The sequence below is a fragment of the Rousettus aegyptiacus genome, unplaced genomic scaffold (assembly GCF_014176215.1).
Source record: "Rousettus aegyptiacus isolate mRouAeg1 unplaced genomic scaffold, mRouAeg1.p scaffold_m13_p_1, whole genome shotgun sequence".
NCBI lineage: Eukaryota > Metazoa > Chordata > Mammalia > Chiroptera > Pteropodidae > Rousettus > Rousettus aegyptiacus.
The window spans coordinates 83,032,693-83,046,244 of NW_023416284.1; positions in this window are offsets into that span (position 1 = coordinate 83,032,693).

Below are 13,552 nucleotides of genomic sequence, written 5' to 3' on the forward strand. Positions count from 1 at the left end.
AGAATCATTGAGCAATAAAGGCTGCGGCAATCTCAGGAGTCATCTGATCCACCCCTAACTCTGACATACAAAGAATTAAAACTCAGGGATGCCATGACTCATCCAAATTCAGACAGCTGGTTGGCAGCAGGACCAGGTATAGAAGCCTCATCTTTTTAGTTTCTGCATAACATCTTTCTCACTGAGATTAGAACCTAAAGGGCAACAGAGCTCTGGAGGTGAGTATGGACAGAAACCACTCTGTGAGGCTCGTAGCTCTTATGTCATTGTTTGTCTTCAGACTTACTCAGGAAGTATGTAAAAGTACAGAGTACCGGCCTCCCCCAGCTCATTGAATCACATTTCTGGGAGTGGAGTATGAAAATCTGTGTACTTTAAGAGCTCAGCTAGGTTTGGAAACTTGTGCACTACCATACTCCATGTCTGCAAGAGAGAGGGAATGGAGCCTGTGCTCTAGGGTAGACAGGCTTGGCTTGAGGGCTTTTAGCTGTGTGGCCTCAGGCACACTACTGAAGTTCTCCAAGTCTCAGCTTCCTCATCTGTAAAAGGAAAGCTGTACCATTTACTGCCTCATTAAGCTATGTAAAATTAAGAGAGAAACAGAATTAAAGAGAAAAAATCATCTACAGCACATGGCAGGGTGCTTGGACATTAGAATTTTGCTATTATATTGTTATTCATAAAAAAAAGTGAGCATGACATTTACAACACCTAACCTTAAGGCCACATCACTCCTCGATGTCAGAGGTCATGCCTTCTCCTATTTTTCTTTTTTCTTTTTTTTCATCCTCTTCTCTAATAAGGTCATAAGCTCATGCTGTTCTCTCTGCCTGGTTATCTTTCTCCACCTGTCAAAATCCTGCCTACTCTTCAAGGTCAAGTGTCACCTCCTCTTGACACCCTCCTTAATCCTCAGAGTCAAGTGATGCCTCTGGCCCCATGTCTCCAGCCCCTTGTTGGAGCCTCCACAGGCCTCATCACAGGCTGTAGAGTTGTGGTATAATTTGTTTCAAGTTTGTCCCCATCCTTAGTCAAGCCCAACACTGAGCAGTGTGCCTGGCGCTAAGATGTTCAGGGAATGTCCCCTGAATTTAGTGAAATATGAATGCTTATTCCAGTTCCAACAAGGGCCTACTGGACTTCTCTGTGGGCCATGAGTCAAGATTCCAGGTGACAGCGATTCATCCACAGTGTTTTTCACAGGAGGACAAAGGATGACCAGAGGAAGTGTTTGGGTCAAGAGTGGCACTCAACCTTAAATGTAATTACTAGAGAATGGCAAAAGGACTCCAGTCATGGGTTTCTGAAGGAGTCTTTCAGTTTCTGCCACAGGCTGCAGTGGTCATCTCATTAAGATCTCCAGGGAGACTACACCGCAGATCCTGAGTCTAATAGAGTGGAGTGCACCAATTTCCCAAAGGCACAAGTGGTGATTAAGGGATAAAAATGTCAATTGCTTGCTGAGCTATATTCATCATGGTTGCTGCTCCATGAGAATGCCATTTCATAGAATGCTATCTATGGCCATAGATATTTCAGGGTATTGGGTCAGGCAAGATGAAAGAGGGAGAGAGAGAGAGAGAAATTGATGAATGGTGTACTGCTGAGTTATTTTTCTCTTAAATAACCTCTCTTTTTCATTTGTTATCACATCCTGACCTGATACAAAATTCCTACCACTCTTTTCTTAGTGAAACGTGGCTGCATGGGTTTGAGGTAAACGATATCACACATGTGGAGTATTGTGACCAAAAATAGAGGCAGCTTTTGGGAGCCGTGGGGTAGATGACACTGGTGATTAAAACCCAGAAAAAATTTCCAAGTTTCTATTTACCATAACTTTTCAAATGTTCTCCCTGCTGTCCCAGGTTGGCCATTGCTGCTCATGATTTGGCAAATGCTTAGGCGCTCAGTGACTTGAAATTTTTCTGCCTTTCTACAGTAAACTGAGGATTACTAGCAAGAAAGAGGCTTCCATTTTTTTCTAGAGCTCCTCTTCCTCCTGAAACATAATTTCTAAACTTTGCCTCCTGCTGCCTTTCTTTTACTCTAGATATCTATCATTAATAATTGCCTGTTCCTCCTCTGTGGTATCTCTTAAATTTATTCCTTTCTCTCTTTCTCCCCACCCTCCACCCCCAACACACACACCTCACTTTAACCTAAAATTTCATCACTCCATCCCTGGATCATTGCAACCTCCTTCCTGTTCCCAAACTTCTCACATGCAACCTCAGCCACGAATCTATAGTCAGGTACAAAAAACCATTTATACTGACATTCAAAGCCCTCCTATCCTGACCTCTCTGAGCTTGTCTAATTTTTCTCTCTCCCTCCATCATCTATCCATTATTCCAACCATCTACCCATTCATCTATCATCCATTTATCTCCCTCTATTCTCAAACATGGGGCTTTACTTGATTCAAGCCTATGTTCCCTCTGCCCCTAGAATACTTCTGTTCATTCCTAAAACCATTCCTGTTTGTCTAAGTCCTACAAGAGGCTCCTCTAATAAATCAGAACTCCATGTCAACAAATTTGGGTAATGCTGTATACCTCAACCACTCTTGGGGTACACAATGCACATTTACACTTTTCAGGCCCTCAGAAGTCCTATAGTCAAAGATACATGCTCTCTGCCTAGAATATTCCCCCCACCACCACCCCTCTCCCACTGACTAATTAAATTTTTACTCTTCTTTTGGGCCCTGCTTAGATCACTTTACTCCCTCAAGGAAGACATCCTTTACCACCTGCCCCCAACCTAGGTGAGGCCTAGTTATAGCTTCCATCGCATCTTCCATTCCTCCCTCACCGATTCATCCATTTACAACCACTGTAATGTCTGTATTTCCCACTGGAATGCAAGTTCCACAAAGGCAGGGACCATCACTTTCAGTGTCATAACCCAGCACAGTGCCTGGCATACGGTGGGCTCATACATATTTATTGATCAACTAAAAACAAAAATGTAACTTAGAGAAACATTACACCAAATAAATACTTTTGACTTGGAAACTTTTCTCCCTTTTTATGTAACAGGCTTTGACCTATAGTGATACATACTTGGAAAACATTTCCCTTTCCCTTTGCCAGAAATGCTTCACTTCCTTGACAGGTAAAAAATTCTACCCATTGCTCTCAGTTAGGAGTCTTTGCATTGGAAAATCCCATTAAAATTAGTTTGCATAATAAAGGACATTGAAAATCTACATCTAGCACTAGCTTCCGGCAAGAATTTATGTAGCCAATCAAATGATATCACCAATGGCCTGGTTTCTCCCTGGGTCCCTTCTATCTTTTTGATCTATATTCCATGGTGAGGCCTCATTGCCAGCTCCAACCCAGTGCCCAGTCTCTGGTAGCCCTGGCACCCCTTTGAAATAGGAGGGCAACCGTTAAGGTTTAATGCAATCACAGCCCATTCCAGGGTTGGAGCATCAATCCCAGAGAGAGAAAATAGCTGAGAATTGAAGAGGAGAGCTTTGTCAAAGAAATGTAGTATTCTGTTTAGAAGAGGAAGTGACTGAAGGGTAGTCAACAATCTCTCAAGCTGGGCTAAAAAGCCTTCCCTGAAAACTTCAAAAAACTGTGAAGTTTCCTTTCTGTGACCTTCCACCTGGTGCCTATGATCTGTAGCACAAATTTTGGTCCTTTTATGTGTGGTGTTAGATTGTCCTCTGAGTAACTCAGCTATGTAAGCCTGTCCTCCAGCCATAAGAGTTACTTATTTCTGCATGGCAGTTTACCCCCAAATTTAGTTTATTAGAACAATCAACTTACTATACTTAAAGATTCTGTGGGCCAACCATTCAGAAGGAACATGGTGGGGATGGCTTATTCCTGTTCCATGAGGTTGGGAGCCTCAGACAGGAGGGTTCAAAGACTGAGAGTGACTCAGTGGGAAGGAATCATCTGGAGGTGTCTTCACCCGTATGTCTGTCAGTAGATGCTAGTCATCAGCTGCAACCTCAACTGGAGCCAGAACTATTAAACATGACTTCTTCGTGTGACCGGGGCTTCCTCAGAGCATGGCAGCTTCAAGCTTCTTATAGGGGAGCTCAAGGCTCCAAAGGTAAATATCCTTAGAAAACCAAGGGGAGTCTTGCTTTTTTTGACCTAGCCTCAAAAGTCACATCATATCACTGCCACAGTAGTCACAAGCCCATCCAAATTCAAGAGGAAGAAACACAGAGCCCACGTCTCATTGGGAGGAGTGTCAACTCACATTGTAAAAAGAATATAGGTCAAGAGGTAGCAATACAACTATCCTTGGAAAAAACAATGTGCCACACCCCATTACATATTTTGAGTACCTTAAGAGCAGGGCTCTTTATAAATACTGCTTGAATGAGTAATCTAAGAACAGGAATAATTTGACAATTATATGTTAATTTAATTTGTAACAAAATCAAATAAATGTTTGTCAGATTTTCTATTTAAAATGTTTAAAAGTTCTTGTTCTATTAGAATATGTATAAGAGAAAAGGTTGCATGCAAGATTAAAGTAGAGAAGAAGATGCTAAAGACAACCACTTAATGACTTGAAATAGTAACTGGAAGTAGATTTGGCTTTGGAAGAAATCGTCTCTAGGAACTGTTCAAACCGTATTTCAAGTTCTCCACCATCTAACTCCTTTTCCAGAATCCTCACCTTGAACTTTGTAATCTAGACAGATCAAATTTCTTGTAGTTTCTCAAAGTTTGTTGTAAATTCACTCTCCTCAGGACCTTTGCTGCTCCTTCCAGGTGGGAATATTTCCAGTTCTAATGCAGGTCTAGCTTAGATGTCACCTTCTATAGGAGGCTTTCCCTGATACACTTATTTTCTACCATCACAAAATATCCCATCTTTGGGTCGCTGCCTAGTTACTTGTTTGTCTCCTCCACTAAGCTGTAAACTTTTTGAAGCCAGACAAAATTCATCTAGGTAACCATTATATGACTGTGCTTCAAGGACTATGCAGCAGATGTTGTCATTGCCCTAGCCATAGCCTCTTGTCCTTATCATTTTAGTCTGGTCTAGTCTCACTTTCAACTGCCAGCACCTTACTCCTTTGGCTGAGCACATTTTCTGACTACCAAAGTCTATTTTACCTACTCCAGGAGCAGGGCAAAAGTTCCAGTGAATTTATGTTTCCTGAGAGCAGTCCTCAATCAATTGTTGATGGGAATTGGTGTACAAATATCCCAACTCCCGCCCTCCTTGGGTGGAATAACTCTGAGGTATGTGTTTTACACTGGATCCCAAAGTTTCCCAGCATGATGAAGCCCCTACAGAAGCAGCTGACTTAAAAATACACCCTTAATTGGCTGTCATCCTTTCTCCATCTTACTTCCTGACTTCACAACTGGTATTTCCTTCAGCTCCCCTGTAAAAGACTTGGTTTCAAATCCTTGACTTAGGATCTGCTTCCCTGAGAACCCATGGACAGATTGCTTGCTGAATGAATAAGTGAGCCTCTGCCTAGCCACTCAGCACACCACGGCGGGGACATGAAAACTGATGGCCAGCAGCCATGCACATTCTGAGCCAGGAAGAGCAAATATCTGGCAGGAAATCTCAAGCCTTGATTTCTATCTCTACTGATATTTGTAACCAATACACACGCATGGGAACATTATTTTACTTAAAAGGGCAATGTTGAGAAGTGGCACCGAAAGAGATGGTTAAATCGGCAAATAACATGGCACCTGTGAATTAAATTAGCTCTAGCAGTGGAGACAAAGGCTGGCTAGATCAATTTCCAGACAAATAATACTACTTGCTTTTTATTTGCTTGGCACTTGACCGACGTTATATAATCTTTCTTCCATCATACTGCAGAAGTGGAGACCAGGAGCCACTCTAGGTGGGTCACCCAGCAGTGAAGGGGAGCCTCTGTTGGAGGGAGGAATGGAATTCAGGGTTTCCCTCTTTCTCCCCTTTGCAAGTCGTTATAATTTTAAAAGGGAGTTGCAGTGGATTGCATCTGCAAAGTTATCTACTATTTATTCCCTCACCACACTTCCCCATACAATTCTCGATTATTTTTTCCTTCCAGCTAATTAATAGATGTTTGCTAGGCATAGGAAGAATATAGCACAGTTCTACAGGGGATAAACACAAGGGGATAAAAAATCAATGGTCCAGGATTTGATATTCTCCTAAGCCACATCCCAGCTCCACCTCTGAGAGAGGAGAGGAGGACAGAAGAGAGAAGTGGACCCCCCAAAAATGATATATGCACTTCCCTTCAAAAGAAATAATCTTTAAATTGAACATAAATCAATCTAGACAGGGTAAAGAAATCTTAAGAACTCTAAGAACTCAAAGTATTGAGGAAGAGGGAGCCGTTTTGCCATATCTAAGTGTGCCGTGTGTGCACCTGCACCTGTGGGCATGAATCCAGTAATGTCAGACCTTCCAATTCTTCCAAGAAATGCTAGAAAGGTGCTGACTTTTCAAACTTTGTAAGAGTTAAACAAAACAAGTTCATAAGATTATTATTTTTAAAAAATCATCTCACTGTCACCAGCTTACAAACTCCAACCTTCAGGAAAAAGTTTAAGCCCTTTAGCATGACATTCCTCAAACACCCTTTACGGTCTTATCTATTCTTGTATCTAACCCAGTCGTCCGGAAATACTTGCCAACCCCTTTGCCTGAAACCCCACACCCCCCAGTGGCAGTTCCAGTTAATACACAGGATTGAAAGGGAAGGATACAAACATGTCTTGAAGTGGAGTCCACACAGCTCACCTTTTTTTTTTTTTTTTTTTTTTGCTTAGATTGATTATTTAAGGTGTTCATGAACGGCGCTGAAGGAGATTAGTGGAGGCACCAAGTCCCGCCTTGGGTTCCTTCTTGGTCACATTCCCCTCTACTAATCTCTGCAAATTTAAATACTCTGTTTCCTCTATGTTCATATGTTCTTCCATGCTCATATATACCTGGGAAACTTGTATTAATTTTTCAAAACTTGGCTTACACATCACCTCGTCCCCCCCGCCCCGAAAACTCGACAAAAAGAATCGCTTTCTTTTCTATGCCTTGCACACATTCTCACTGTTATACGTATCGCAATGTCGTGTTATGTATTGCTTCCTGCGTTGGACTCCGCCATGGACTGTGAACTGAGTTGGGGTCCGTGTCTTGTGGTATTCGTATCCTCGGGGCCGGTTCACAGAGCCCTTCTTCTACTGTATTCCTAAATCTAAAATCTGCCACACTTCCGTGAACACAAGCATTCAATTACCGCTTGTTGAAAAGAAACTAAAATGAGAACTGAGAATTCATGTCGCTCGGCTCCTAACTCACAAGTTCCTTGCAGAACGTACCTCACTGCCACCTGCCTAACCCACTTACGTAACCCAGTTTGGCATTTCTGAGTCCTCACTCCGCCTGGGAGGTTTTGCAATGGGCCCCACCTGCTGCGGGGTCGGGAACTGCTGCGGGGGAGCAGGTGGACACAGAGCACAATTAAGCAGAGCCGCGTCTGGCCGGATTGGAAAAGGGACGGCTTTGTCAGGATTCCTGGATGCAGCACCTGTGCCGAAACAGAAGCGAAAGGAAAGAATGCAGGGCTCCTTGGTGCTTGCATAGGAGCGACGCTGAAAAGTGGGAGGGGCAGGGTCTGTAGGGTGGAGGCAGGCTTAGCTCTCACTAAGAGGCCTCAGGGGATTTCGGAGGAGGCGGAGTCATGGAGAAGGCCCAGAACAGAGGTGGATGAGACGAACTTCTATTTTTGGTCCAAGCCAGAGGGAGTGCCTGTACTGAAGTGCCCCGGCCTCGTGGGCAGGATGGTGGGTTGGGACACCCTTTGCCCTTCCTGCCCCGGGCAGAAAGCATGGAGGAGGCGTTGTACCCCCATGTTCTAGCACCAGCTGGCCAAACCCCCAGACCTGCATTTCATCATCCCCAAGGGCCTGGCAGGTGAGCAGGGAGGAAGGAATTCTGAGTTTGGTCTGCCATAAAAGTCCATAGTAAGTGTGTGTGTGTGTGTGTGTGTGTGTGTGTGTGTGTGCGCGTAGCGGGCGGGGGGGGGGCGCTACACAGGCCTAGGCGAATTTCCACTGGGGTGAAAAGTATTTGGAAAATGTATCTTTAACCAGAAAAGGGATCTTGTCACCTTTGATATTTTGAAACCCTGGGGGAAATGTCTTCTTTGTGCCAGGCACCTTTTCTTTTTCCTTTGTTTCATTTTTATTTTTTATAAAATAAAAAGTTATTTTCATTAATTCTTATTTTGCATTATTTTAATGTATTTTTATTTGCATTACTTCCATTTATCTTCATAATGCTTCTTGGGAATAGATACCAGTTTCAACCTTCGGAAACTTACCTTTGAACCTCTAGCAGGTGCTCAGATGCTGTTAGGGAGATGGCCCCCAACCCCTCCTTTTCTTGCATTCACTCGCGGTTCTATTTAGAGACCCGGAAGGGAGGAGAAGTTTCAGGTGCTGGGGAGAGGTACAGGTTCAGATTCCTTCTGTTGTGTGTAGATATCCAGTTATCCCAACACCATCTGTTGAGAAGACTATTCTTTTCTCATTGGATTGTGTTGGCACCCTTGTTGGAAGTCAGCTAACTATAAATATATGGATATATTGCTGCATTCTTAATATCTGCCGATCCTTATTGCCAGTACCACACTGTCTTGATTAGTATAGATCTGCTGTAAATTTTGAAATTGGAAAGTCTGTATTTTCCAACTTTGATCCTTTTCAAGACTGTTTTGGTTATTTTGGCTCTTGCATAACTGTGTGATTAAATTAAAACCACTGGTTTGTACACTTTAAAAGAGTGAATTTAATGGTATGTTAATTATAGTTCAATTTTTTTAAATGTTTAGGTGTGGGTCTAAATAAATAAATAAGAATAACACTCAAGAAGTGTGGCCCGGCAGTGTGGTCGTTAGCTTATGAAACATCAGCTGAGATTCTCCCAAGAAAAAGAGCTGGCCTGACCTGACCCTCAAAGAGAACAGGAGGTAGGACCCTCCATTGTCTCTCATACTCAGGCAGGCAAGCACCTCCCTAGAGTTGATCCAGAAAAGAATTTTCTTCTGATCTCTTTCAGAATTCTAAACTACCCTTGCCAGGGCCTCTTGTAGCCTAGGACCTACAGTTTACCTTCCCATGCTGTTCATTGCAGAAACCAGGTTGTGTCTAATACATGCAATAGTTTTCTACATATTACCCAGGTTTAAAACCTGACTAACCTGGAAGAATTCAGACTGCAAAGGAAGCAGTCCAAAGTTTACAGATATGGTCATTGCAACATTTTTTTTTATAACACCGAAAAAATGGAAAAAACTTAACTATCCAACAATAAGAAATTGATTAGGAAAGTTATAGTACACCTTAACAATGGAATATTACAGAATTACTGAGAGTAATATCTAATAAATAATTTTTAGTGACATGGCGATATGCTGATGATGACAGAAAGCAAAAAAAGCAATGCAAGATACAAAATTGTGTAGGTACTGAGTTCTTAACTGTGGTAAACTATACTCTGAGAAACATGGCATGATATTATGATCAACTTTAGTGGGTGGATATTGTTATTCTAAATTTTATTTTCAAATTTTCCGCAGTATGTATGTAATACTTTTTATCAAAAAAAAAAAAAAATATATATATATATATATATATATATATATATATATATATATATATATATCATTTAGGGTAGAATTCCAGGTAGTAAAATTGAAACATTTTAATGCAGACTTGGATGTATCATTGGGGACGAGTGGGAAGACCTGATTGATCTCACAACCTATTCTGCATCATCCACTGGGGAGAAGCAAAAGTGGGTGCTATAACATCATCTTGGACATTGTCAGTGCCCATGACAGGGCCCGAGATGGTGATTTGCGGTTCCAGGACTCCTTCTGCTGGGGGAGCCTGGTCCATTGTTGACAGGACACAGGGAAACTGTGGATCTAGTTTGGTGTCATTAGTCTGTGACTAGGCTAATAAATAAGATTGACAATGAGGGCTTTCAGTTTTCTACAGTGATTTCCTATGCACTCATGCTCTGCGTAATGACATTTTGGTCAATGACAGACCACATACACAATACAATGATGTCCTATAATGGAGCGGAAAAATTCCTTTTGCCTAGTGACATCATAGCTGGCATAAGGTCTGCAACACAGCACATTACTTACTATAAATTTTTTACTTTATAAAGTTGAAAAATTATAAAGTAAAAAAATTACAGTAAGCCAAGCTTAATTTATTATTAAAGAAATTTTTTAAAAATAAATTTAGTGTAGCCAAATGTACAGTGTTTATAGTCTACAGTCGTGTATAGTAGTGTCCTGGCCTTCACATTCACTCAGCACTTACTGTCTCACCCAGAGCAACTTCTAGTTCTGCATGCTCCATTCATGGTAAGTGCCCTATACAGGTGTACCAATTTATCTTTCATACCATAATTTTATTGTACCTTTGCTATGCTTAGCTGTATGAATATTTACCACTATTACAACTGCCTATAATATTCAGTATGGTAACATGCTGTACAGGCTTGTAGCCTAGGAGCAATAGGCTATACCATGTAGGCTATAACCTTTAGGTTTGTGTCAGTGTGCTCTATCATGTTCACACAATATGAAAGCACCTAATGATGCATTTCTCAGAATGTATCCCCATTGTTAAGCAACACATAACTTATGTTATTTCTTTTGATCCTTGTAACAACTGAGATAAAACCATTATTACCAACAATATTAACAATTACCTGTTCTAAGAAAGGTAACTGTAGATGTAGTAACAGATCAATCCCGAATTATCAATGGCTGAACATAATACAAGTTTATTCCCTATTCACATAACAGTCAAGTCCACAGACCACTTCTATGTAATGGCCTTTTATGTAGCACCTTTCATTTGTGGCTCTCCCTTCTCTTAGGGGCTCAGAGCCTTCTCCTCCCTACCAGCAGGTAAGGAAAGGGAGAGAATGGAGGGGCCCATGAAAGGTTTGACAGACCCAGCCTAGAAATAGCATATGTGCCTTCCATTGGCCAGAATCAGTCCCAGGGCCACAACTAACTTCTCTTGTGTGCCCAAGGAAAGGGAAATGATTTGAGGAAGAAGTAGCAGTGTATGCTACAGAGTCACAAGAATATATAGGCCTTGGCAGAAGGTCACACAGCTATTAAGAGGCAAAGCAAAGACTCAAAATCAGTGCTGAGTTTTGTTCTTGTCCATCTTGTGAATCTGCCCCTCTTCGAGATCCTCAAATTTCTCTCCCCTTCAGAATGTTTTCTTTTCTTCTGCTACTAGCATCCTTCCAAGGCACTGATTCCAGGATGATCATTAGGAAGGATAAGAACATCTTATGAAAACATTTGTGTTAAATACTGTTTTGAACCTTTCCAGACCCATCAATAATTCTTGTACAATATTTTCTTCCCAGGTTTTTCTTCCTCGATTAACTTCCATAATTCCTCTCATTAAACCTTAAAAAGACTTCAAAGGCTCTCCCCTACTTCTTAGGGCCTTTCCCAGCCCATAGAATCTTCTGCCACTGAGTAGAGGTCAGTGTTTGGCTCTGCTTCATGTGCTAATGGTACCTTTCCCTAGCAATGTCTTTACTTAAAAAAAAGCTGAGAATAAACATGAACTTGATTGACTAACTATCATCATTAAACAAAGGGTTTATAACTCAAATGTGATTAAAGAAATACAGATACTTGGATATACATACTTATTTGCATTTATTAAAAGAATTGAGAAGGGATTTAATTGATATCATCTTGACACCAGACACATTTTCTTATCCGACCAGCACCTTCAGATGAAGTTAAAGCCTGTTGCAAATTGTAAAGTTCTGTGTGATTGTTTTTACTATGCAAAACATAATCCATAACCAGGCAATTCTTTAAATAGGTGACAGATTTCTCTCCCTTGGTAGTAATCATGACTAATATATTCCAGGATGTTTTGCATTTTCCTGAATTTAAAATAAAACTGAACCCAAACAAGAATGCAGACATGGTCCTTCATTCATCAACTCTTACTGCTGTCTCCTATATGCAAGGCTAAATAAGGTTTAGTCTCTACTCTCATCTAGTTAATGGTTAGTGGAGGAAGCCAGACATTTATATAAAGTGCTTCATACTTTAAGAGAGGAATAAGGAAAGTGTTAGAAAAGTTGAAAGAAGCAAGGGTTACTTTCAGGTTAGTGAAATCATGGAAAGTTCTTTGGAGTAGAGATTATTTGAGTTGGGTCTTAAAAGTTGGCTAATATTTGTTAAGGTAAAGACAACCATTTGAGGAGAGGCTTGCAGGCAGGAAACTGCAGGCTCTATATGGAAAGAGGAAGAGTATTTCGACTTAACTGAATCAAAAGGAACGTAAAGAAGATGGGAAAGATTTAGGGAAGTTAAAAGCCAAACTGATGGCTGTTTTTGTTTTTAATTGGAAATAGAAAATTGATCCAGCAGGGGTTCACAGAATGACCTGGCATGGATGGAGACCGAAGGCAGGCAGAACATTTCAGAGGTCACTGTAATGGTCCAAATGTAAGGAAAATCTGAATTAGGACAGCAGCAGCAGAAACAAGGAGATATAGGTATAGAATCCAAAAGGCTTGTCTAATAAAGTATATAAAAGATCTGGGACTTCAAGAACTGATAAGCAAATCAGGGTTTGTTTCAATGTTTCAAAAGCTCCACAAATTTATCCATTTGACAAATACGGGTCATACTTGTGCTAAGTGCTGAGAAAACAATAGGGATCAAGCCCTGTTGGAGGGAGGGAGGCTTTAAACAAGTAACTCAGTGTAGAAATAAGGGAGAAAGTAATAGAGTAATATGACAGAGCATTCTGGAGGCAGGGGGTAGGAAATCTACTTGGATAGGAAGGTGACATTTTGGTTGAACTTTAAATAATGAGCATAAAACAGCCAGGGGAAAGTCAGAGGAAGAGCAATCTTCACAACTTTGAATTCAAATAACTTTTCAAGGAGTTACTTTAAGGTAAGGGACCACTTCTTATTTACTATCCTGTAGAATACATCATCATGACCTCACTCGCTTGTCTCTTATGTGTATTAGGTTCTCAGCCTCTAATGTCTTGTTTCTCCCAAAGTAAACATGGGCCAATTTCACATCTCCTCTTCCAAATAGCTGATGTTGGATATCCAAATGGGTTTTTATTAAGTTTCTCTAAAAGATCACCTTTATAGATAACATTTAACAACAAACTGAAGTGTCCCAGAAGCTCATATACATTGGATAATCAGGAATTGTCTATTAATGTATAACAAATGTCCCCACTCCATTTAATAGACCACTAGGCAGTTTCCCCAAAAAGACAGGTGAATTTTTCAATCCAAAGGGTGAGTCAACCCATCTGGTATGACAAATGCTGTTTCTGGCTTGATTCCTTGTCTGAAACCATTTGCCAAAACCTTTTTCATGAATCAATAGTTAAGATAATCTAAGCTATTCCCAATAGATTCAAAGTGCATTGGTTCCAAGCATAAAACATCAATTTGGTTTGGTTATAAAATTTAATATTCTATAATTCACAGAGAATCTAATTTATGT